A 10,173-nucleotide genomic window follows, 5' to 3' on the forward strand; every position below is an offset into this window, starting at 1 on the left:
TTTGATGAGACATTGTTCGAACGCCATAGCATATTATTAGCTGTGCTATAGCATTTTTTCACTGATCCGGAGACCTGGTCAACAAAACATTTATATATGCCTAGCTAGCACATACCATCATTGCGCCTCTGGAAACCCCATTTCTAGTTCGACCAGACAAGCAGTCCATACTCCATAGCCAGGCAACCTTTCCCCACCAACCAAGAGCTCCTCATTTAGCTAGTAAGAGAGGGTGAGAGTCCACCGGTGAGCATGGCGGAGGTCGGCGCACCGGTGCTTGCCACCGCCGTGCCATCTCTTGGTAACCTGCTCAGCGAAGAGTGGGGCGTGGACATGACCGTGAAGGACATGCTGTGTAAGCTCCAGATCCAGCTGATGAGCTTGCACACTTTCCTTGGGGATGCCTCCGGCTTGCGGCCGGATCTGCAGCTCCAGGCCGACGAGGTCAGGGAGCTGTTGCATGCCATGGAGACACGCCTCCACTCCTTCGTGATGCGCATGGAGTTGACCAAGGGCACCCTTCTTGCTACTATAAGCAAGAAGATTATTAACCATGAGATTGTCAGCTACATTGAAGATGCACAAATCAAGGTTCAGGAGGTGCGAGACCGGCATCGCACTTATCGCTGCAAGAGTTCCCTGGAAAGCACTTCCACACGGAAAGTGGGCCCTCTTGGCATACCGGGGGCAGTTGACGATATAGCCAAGCAGTTGTCCAGGGGCGATCTTGTCTCCATTGTTGGGCTGGGGGGGATGGGCAAGACCACCCTTGCTCGAGCAGTCTACAACAAGATGAAGAAGAAAGGAGGGTTTGATTGCTATGCTTTTGTCTGCATCGGTCCCAGAGACATGAAGAAGAAATGAGACATGAAGAAATTTCTGACAGACATCTTCGATGAATTTCACATAGAGATTCATGTTCATGCACCAGACCAGGACCAGCTAATCAACCAGCTGCAGAATTTCCTGGCGGATAAGAGGTATGCATTGCTATTCCTTATAGATGTTGCCAGTCATGTGAGTTGAGCGTAATCTACCATCCCAGATTCTGAGCAAATTATAACATACTAAGAGAATAAATAGTCTACATATATGATCTACATGTACCAAGAGAAAAGCATAGTCTGCATGTAGAAACATATACAGACATTTGAATTCATAACTGCACTGCACATATAACATATGTGTTTCCCACATATAAACAGTGAATCATATACATAAATAAACTGCAGAACATTTCCATCAATTATGCAGTTGGTTATTATTTATCTGATATTTTAACAATTATATATTCATGGTTGTGCGGGTACTACATGTTTACATGTGGGCGGCCCATCATCCGTGGTATTAACTAATAATATGATATTTATATATAATATGAAAGTGACACAGTCTCATTCCAAAATGTACCTTTAAAATTTGTGTTGACACTTATAATACCATGCTAACAACAAACTGTAACATCTGCAACCTACAAATTAATACTGCAAAATCATGATATAAATACTCCCTCCGTCCCATAATATAAGAACGTTTTTGACACTAGTGTAGTGTTAAAAACGTTCTTATATTTTGGGACAGAGGGAGTATTTTACAATGAATGTAAGTGGTAAACCATGCATCTCCATGTTCCTCTCTTTTCTGCCTTCTCCCCATGCATTTGGAGTTTAATCAATCAAATTTATCATGTTCATTGATTCAAACCTCTTGCCTTCTTGTGTGAATAGGTTCTTATTTGTCATTGATGATATATGGATGAGGAAGCATGGGCCTTTATTAAACATGCTTGTGTGGGTAGTGCTGGAAGTAAAATCATCACCACGACTCGTAATCTCAAAGTTGCCCAAGGACTTGGTGGTGCCGTGTACACAATGAAACTACTTTCCCCTGCTGACTCGGAAGAGTTATTACTCCGTACCAAAGCTGAAGCTCAAAGCCATGATGTTGAATTTGATAAAGTGTCAAATAAAATTTTGCGTAAATGTGGTGGTGTGCTTTCTTATAGCTATTATGATATACCCTACAATATCAAGAGATGCTTTCTGTACCTAAGTCTGTTCCCAGAAGACCGCTGGATCGATAAGAATATGTTGATATGGAGGTGGGTTGCAGAAGGCCTTGTTCCTGATGGGTTATTCGAGACTGGGGAGACCTATTTCAACGAACTAATAGATAGGAGCATGATCCAGTACTGGGCGGTGAGCCCTCGTGATGTTGGCCAAGGTGGTTGCCGGGTCCATGGTTTGATGCATGACCTCATCTGCGACCTGTCAATCGGTGAGAATTTCTCCACTAGGCGCATGAAGCAGGAGAGAACATCCCAAACCGGACCCATTCATAGATTAGCCATCCACAAGGGCCATGATCGAAACACTAGAATGGAACTGGGGGAGGTGTTGTCATTGTATGCCAGTATGTGCCATGGCAGTAGCTTACCATCACTCCAAAGGTTTAAACAGCTGCGTGTAATAGATTTGGAGGCTTGTGATTTATCCGTCAGAGATTGCAAACTGAAGGACCTCCGTAAACTGAAAGGGCTGAAGTATGTTGGACTTGTTGGCACACCCATAGCGGAGCTCCCAAGGGATATAGGAGGCCTCGAGCTCCTACAAACGCTCGATGTGACGGCAACCGGCATCAGAGAGCTGCCACCATTCATCGGAGAGCTAAGGAAGCTGAGGTGCCTGCGTGCTGGAAAGGGCACGAGGATGAAGGGCCGGGTAGGGAAGCTGACGTCTCTGGAAGAGTTGTGGCTGTACTCGGCGGACAAATCCCCGGACTTTGCCGCCGAGCTCCGGAAGCTGAGCAGGATGCGGGTCCTGGTAATCCACTTCGACGAAATGGACAAAGACCTGCAGGAGGTGCTGGCGGCGTCCCTACAAGAACTGAAGAAGCTCCAAGTCCTGCAGATCTGGTCCGATGCAGAGGAGAAGGTTCGCCTGATGGGCAGCTGGGAAGGCAGCGTGCCATCCTCGCAGCTCCACCAGCTACTGCTCTTCAGGATCATCCTACCCAGGCCAATGGCGTGGATCTGCCGCTCGCATGTCCCAAAACTCTCCAAGCTGCTATTGCAGGTGGAGACCCTGGAGACGGAGCACCTACAGATCCTGGGCCAGATGCCGTCGCTCTGCTCCCTCTGCCTCCACTGCGAGGGACACCGCCTGTCATACACCACCAGCAGGGATGAGTTCCAGGTGTTGGAATACCTCAACACGAACATAGAGCTGATATGCGGAGCTGGAGCGCTTCCATGGATCCAGGAGCTGGAGGTTGGTGGCATCAGGGTTGGGGTCGACGTTGGCCTGCAGGGGAACATGCCTCTGCTCGAGAGGGCCACCTACCACCTCGACTGCCAGGGCTGCTGCGGCCGCATGGAGGTGCACAAGGCAGAGGAAGAGCTGAGGGAGGCGGCGAAAGCCCATCCCAACCGTCCCACCCTCTGCATAAAGAGATGGAACAACGTAAATTCTTGCAACTTCCATGGTTCCGCTCATCTCCCCCTCCCCCTCATATAAGCTAATATAATCTCCCTTGTGTCATTTTGTCTCAGTTTGAATTGGAGATGCATCATCAATTCATTAGGCCAGTGGTGAGGGCACTCGTGGAGGAGATGCATCATCAATAATTCATCTGGCATTGTAGTCAGCCCTGCATTTGTCAATGTATTATCAGACTCTATAGCTCGGGCTGTGGGAGCTATCGGGGCACCACCAACCCTCTCTCTGGGTGATGCTACAGATGGCAAAGACTCTTCATCTCAGGTAATAAAAGGAGCTGGTAGGTCACCAGACGCGTTTATTTCTTTTCTTTCAGAAAGATAAATTATTCTACTGGCATAGGCAAAAAAGTGGAGTACGATCCTCAGCCTCCGAGGTGAGCACCGTTGCATTTGACAAACTAAACCAATGGATTTATTTAGCAACTTGTTTAGGAGAAGATATGCCCCAAATAGTGGATTTGGAAGATAACAATTTTGAAATAAGTACTACTATACTGATGCAGCAACTTACATGCATCATGCATGTCTGCCTTCTTTCAGTTCACTAATCAGTCTAATTCTTTCTCTAACACCTCAATCTTCATGGCACTTATTGTTTTTAACCACGCATTCATGCAGGGATCAGATATAGCGGTTGAAACGGGAATCACATTCGATCAAGCTGCTGCTCATACGAAAATGTCGAATGACATCCAGCAGCTATTGAACACTAAGATAGCTGCTAGAATGGGAAGCAGAGATGGACCCCTATCCAGCTCTGAAATTTACACAACAGTGGAGCTAATAATGTCAGAAGTGATTAGTCATTATTCACAGAATGGGCCAGAAATTGTTACAGTTAACTCTAAGGCGATTCCAATGATGCTAAATTTGTTGCACACAGCTCAGGCCTCGAGCAATGGAAGCTCTGAAGTCAGTGACAATGCGATTTTAATTAACAGTTGTCTTGCGTACGATTCAATGACTGTAAAGGCACAAGCTTGTCTTAGGAGCTCATTGGAAAAGGGAAAGCGCATGCAAAACCCTGAACCATATTGTGTTAGTTCTGTGGTTGAAGAAATGGACTGGCCAGGAGAAGGCCAAGGTACGTACTAGATTGTTTCCATTCCTAGAACTGTATTGCATGTCATTCGAACTGGCTGAGAATTGTCTTATCCTCCGCTATATAAGGTGAAGACGAAGATGCCAATTTAGCAGAAAAAGAAGATGCATGTGTTATCTGCGGTCGGCTGCAGCCTAAGGTACCATTAACAGTCCCACATATGTCTGTTATCTGTACTAGCCGCGCGTTTTACTTCACCTGTATGTATATATACAACTCATGCAGGTGGACATGGACAGCGCGCTCTCTTGGGGCAAGACCCCGGTTGGAGCATCTTATGTATCAGAGCTAGCCACTGAAATAGGAATATCTCATGTCGCTTTTGCGAGAATATTTGAGGACTTTTCTGGTGAGAAAGCAGAGGAAGCGCAGGCGAGCCGAGACCACCCCAACAGTCCAATCCTCACAATAAAGAGATGGAACAACGACGTATGTTCCTCTTTATATTTCTTTTTTTTAGAACAATACTATATGTATTGATGCTCAACCTCCATTGTCCGCACATCAGTTTGCAGGTGGAGTGTCTCCGATAAGATCAGATGGTAGAGAACAAGCGGATCTCGATCCGTGTCACATGGTGAGGATCATTTATTTTACAAACTAGCTAGCTAGTGTGAGATCTAATAAAGAGAAGATTTGCCAGCTGGCTTCATCAACGAACTGAGCCAGCCCCTAAGTGGTGGATTGTTCAAGCACCTACTGCATTCTAGAAGATAGTGATTTTGAATTAACTGTACTCATGCAGCAACTGATGTAACAACTCAAATGTGGACATTTAGTTGATTAATAATTAGTACTAATATAGTTCTTTCTCTACCTAGCTGCATCTGACATGCATGCGCTCTGATTGTTCTTAACCACACACGCAGGGACAGAGTTCAATTTGTACTGCCACTGGAAAAATGTTACCATGCGCTGAAGGCATGCAGCCAACAGGTCTAACGATGGGATTGTTAGAAAAGATCACAGATAATTTCTCCGAGGAGCGAGTACTTGGTCAAGGTGGATATGGAGAAGTTTACTTGGTAAGATTCAAGACATTTCTTTTTGTACCAAATATGTGTGTGACATGTAACCAACAAACAAAGTTTGATACTTACTTTTTCTGCTTGTCGTTATATGTTGTTGTGTACTTACATCTTGAGTAGGGTATCCACGACAACGGCCAAAAGATTGCTGTGAAGCTGCTCTATAACAACATGCAAACAATTGATGACAAGCAATTCAAACATGAGTTTGAGAACCTTATTGTGCTAAAGCATCAAAATATTGTACGGTTAGTTGGCTATTGCTATGAAACACAGCATCAACATATGGAGTTTGAAGGAAGACATGTTTTTGGTGAAATTACATATAAAGCACTTTGCTACGAGTATATGCCCAGGGCGAGTCTTCAAAAGCATCTGTTTGGTAATGAGACCACTCCACTCAAGCAAAATTTGTATATACAGTTAATGAGCATGCCAGTACAAAATTCATCTAGATCTGGATTCCATTGACAGCCCCTTCGTATACAAATTTGCAGATGATTATAAAGGACTTGATTGGCAAACACGTTACAAGATTATCAAAGGGACTTGTCAAGGTTTAAAATACCTTCATGAAGGATTTAAAGACCCATTTTACCACTTGGACCTAAAACCAGACAACATACTTCTAGACGAAAACATGGCCCCCAAACTTGCAGATTTTGGCTTGTCCAAGTTCTATGGCGATGAACAAACCAGGGTGACGCAAAGTCCAATAGGAACTATGTAAGTAAATGCATCCTGTGAATCTCATTTCTAAATTCTGATGGATGTATCTGTATAAAAAAAATTGCCATATGCAGTGGATACATGCCACCGGAATACTTATTTGGAAGCAAGGTCTCAAAGAAGTATGACATATTCAGCTTGGGCGTTGTAATGATCAAGATAATTGCAGGGCTTAGCAGCCACGGCATAGATGCTGAAATGCAACAAGAGTTTCTTGATCAAGTAAGAAAGCTATCTCTTCAGTTGGACAAAAATATCATGTCTATTTTGAGCCATATTATGATATGCTCTACATTTGTATGTTGTATGTAATTCTTGCTTTACACTACGATCACAGGTACAAGGAAATTGGAGAAAAAAGCTGCAACCAACACGGAGTTCCACCGAGCCACTGGAAGCACAATGCCAGCAAGTGAAAATATGCGCCGAGATTGCATTGAGATGCATGGACAAGGATATGTACAACAGGCCATGTATAGTGGATATCATACATGACCTTGACAAGACTGAAATTTTTATCAAAAATATCACTTATTATGAACAAGATCCATCACCACCACTTGCTTCCACTTCAACTGTTGTTCAACCTGCAGCATCACCTTCAATTCCATTTCGACCTTCCCCAGCATCTTTTCCAATTCGATCTTCAGCACAACCTCAGCGTCCACCTCAAAAGGTTCCTTCTATGGTTCCACCACCACCAAACAGTCACCGCAGGGGACTATTCAGCACATCTGTCTGCGGCAAGCCGCCCGACGGGCTCCTCGCGATCACCGAGCGTGTCTATGGTGCACGCCCTTTGTCCATTTCCTTCCTCAATCACTATGTGTTCTGTTTGAGATAGGACTGCACATCACATTTCCCTTTCCACATTTGCATCTTTTGCACCATTTTTCTTACGTAAACGTAACGATGCTTTGGCCTAATGTTTTTCTTTGCAGTATTGGATTCGTGCTTCAACACTAATATCCTTGCAGGCGATAAGCACCAGCGGCAGCAGTATGTCCAGGGTATCCTCTCACACCTCAAGAGCAGCTTTGCAGATGCATGCTTCTTGGTCTCCCACTTCAAGGAGGGATGGAGAAGCCAGAGCCTGGAGGCCAAAGACTTGACCAGTGATAACATGATCGTGATGGAATACCCCAGGCAATATGAGGGGTATTCAGTCCTCACAATAGAGACGATCCACGATTTCCTGATGGTAGGGAACACTTGGCTCTCTCTGGGTCAGCACAACATCCTGATAATGCACTGCGAGCGAGGCGGCTGGCCTGTACTCGCTTTCATGTTGGCAGGATCGCTGTTGTATCAAAAGAAATCCACTGATGAGCAAAAGACTCTAGAGATGGTCTACAAGCAAGCATCTCGTGAGCTCATCCAGTTGCTCTCACCACTAAATCCCATGCCTACTCAGATAAGATACCTGCAGTATATATCTGAGAGGAATATCAACTTACATTCAAGCTGGCTACCAGCCGATCGACCACTTACTTTAGACTATGTGGTACTAAGAAGCATTCCGGACTTCAACGGAGAGGCTGGGTGCAGTCCAATCTTCCGTATTTATGGGCAGGATCCTCTGTCTGGTACAAAAAACAATCCCAAGGTCCTTTTCTCTACAGCAAAGAAATATGCTAGGGTTTACAAGCAGGCAAGTTTAAAATGTTAATATTTCAAGAATTAGCAAGCCTATTGTCTGTTGGCACTTGTTATTAACATTCTGTTCTCAGGCCGAGGACGACATGATTAAGATTGACGTGCACTGCCATATCCAAGGCGATGTTGTCCTTGAATGCACCAGCATTGATGCTGATAAAGAACGAGAAGAGACGATGTTCCGAGTAATGTTCAATACATCATTTATCAGATCTGATATTCTGATGCTAGACCGTGATGAAATCGATATGATGTGGGACGCTAAAGATAGATTCCCGGAGAACTTCAAAGCTGAGGTAATGTAATTCTAATCATCATCACAATCAACTTAATTTTCTCTCGTAAAATTGCGCAAAAACTAAGAGATGTTTGTCATTTGTGGCCAAAAGGTTATCTTTTCAGAAATGGGCCATGGAGGTAACCAAGGAGAACCTACCAGTTGAAGCATTTGAAGAGGTTCAAGAGATGTTCAGCGATATGGATTGTTTGGACTCAGAAGAGAATGCTGCATTGTAGTCCAGTTCATAAAAGCCAAGACCGTGGGTCGATGTGGCATCCCGTGTTGATAGCATGAAGAAGCAAGGAGGCTTACCAGACAGGAGCCACACCAGTCTTATGATGGATGGCGCAGACGTGCTCATCTAAAATGGGAGTATATACTACTCAGCTGAAAGATTTCTGCAAGACAATACTGAAGATTGTCTTGGCAGCATCGCCGAAATACTGCCAAATTTAGTACTAATGCATGCTGGAGTCTGCCATACCTCAAGTACCACAAACAAGCTAGGAATGAATGCCTTATCATACTCATTGTCAATTCTATTCATGTACAACTCTAAGAACTTACCACGACGGCACCAGCCAGTTCCACAGTATCGTTCCTGTGTGTAATAATAATTAATGGGTAACAGTTTTCTGTCTAAATGGATCTAGAAATGAGAATCTCGACTGTGCCACATGTGTGCATCTCCTTGATAAGAAATAATTGCATGTATGGTAGTTTCTTTTGGCCACCACAAGGAGACTCCTAGTTTTCGAAATCATAGAAGGTTGATGCTGTGCATTCCATGGGCCAATGGAGAATTGGTTACAGTGTATTAGCCTGTGTTATCTAGCTTAGGTGCCTGCATCAAGGAAATCTCAGCTTCAAGACAGGGTCTTGACTCTTGAAGCCACAACTTGAATTGAAGCTGAGATTTCAGTTGGCTCAAGCTTACAAGACCGATCTCCTTGACATGGTCTGACTTCATTAATAATTATTGTAGATTTTGAAGTACAATTTTTTAGCAATCAGTAACAGTCTAACAGATATTGCCTAACTACCAACAGTGTACTGTTAATTCTATAGGTGGGCCTGGAAGCATGTGCACCATCATAGTTTTCGAACAATAGCTGAAAATGTAGATAGAAAGACAAGGTCGTGGTTAATGAATAATTACCATAAGATCGGCATAGATCACGTGATCACCATCATCAAACAGGACCAAAAGCACCCTGTAGATGCACTTGAGCAGCTGGAGTTCATCCAAGTATTTGGCTTTGACGGACTTCTTGTTTTCAGCATAGCTTGCGGCGGCTTTTCTGACGTTGGGAACATTAGATGAATTCTCATGATCTCCTGAAACAATTACAAAGAACATCAAATGCACACATATTTCTTTCTCTGCCTGGCGGCTGGCGCAGCTCCCCTGGATTATCATCGATTCTTAATACAAGTTCAATATGACACTTATGGTTCATGAGAAGCACGGAATCTTAGAACACACGGCATGGCAGGAAGTTGGTAGCCACAGGATCCGTAATCCAACCAACTGCTCCCATCTCACTTACACAGCTCTGACTGGCAGTTCACGACCGCCCTCTATTGAGAGCAGGCCCTAGGGTGCTGGCGAAGAGGAACTCGTGGGGCGCCTCGCCGTCGGAGGCCCTCCAGAAGGCCACGAAGAGGGCGGTGGCGTCTTCCTCGTGTCCTGCTGCGCGTATATGAAGACGGCGGAGCCCCAGGAGATGGGGTTCAACCGAGGCATCGGGACGAACAGGTGGCGGGCGTCACGGAGGCGGCCGAGCTCAGAGCAGCCAGGCAGGAGGAGGTTGGGATCCGGGAGAGCGTCAGTGACGACAGCGCGGCCGTGAGGATCGCGATCACCGGCGAGGCGTGA

At 45.0% G+C, this 10,173-nt stretch overlaps 1 pseudogene; it reads left to right on the forward strand.

Annotated features, from left to right (window-relative positions):
• The first annotated feature begins 252 nt into the window (after window positions 1-252).
• LOC119358471 lies at window positions 253-10,173 on the forward strand (annotated as a pseudogene).

This window comes from Triticum dicoccoides, chromosome 2A (genome assembly GCF_002162155.2).
Source record: "Triticum dicoccoides isolate Atlit2015 ecotype Zavitan chromosome 2A, WEW_v2.0, whole genome shotgun sequence".
Classification (NCBI taxonomy): domain Eukaryota; kingdom Viridiplantae; phylum Streptophyta; class Magnoliopsida; order Poales; family Poaceae; genus Triticum; species Triticum dicoccoides.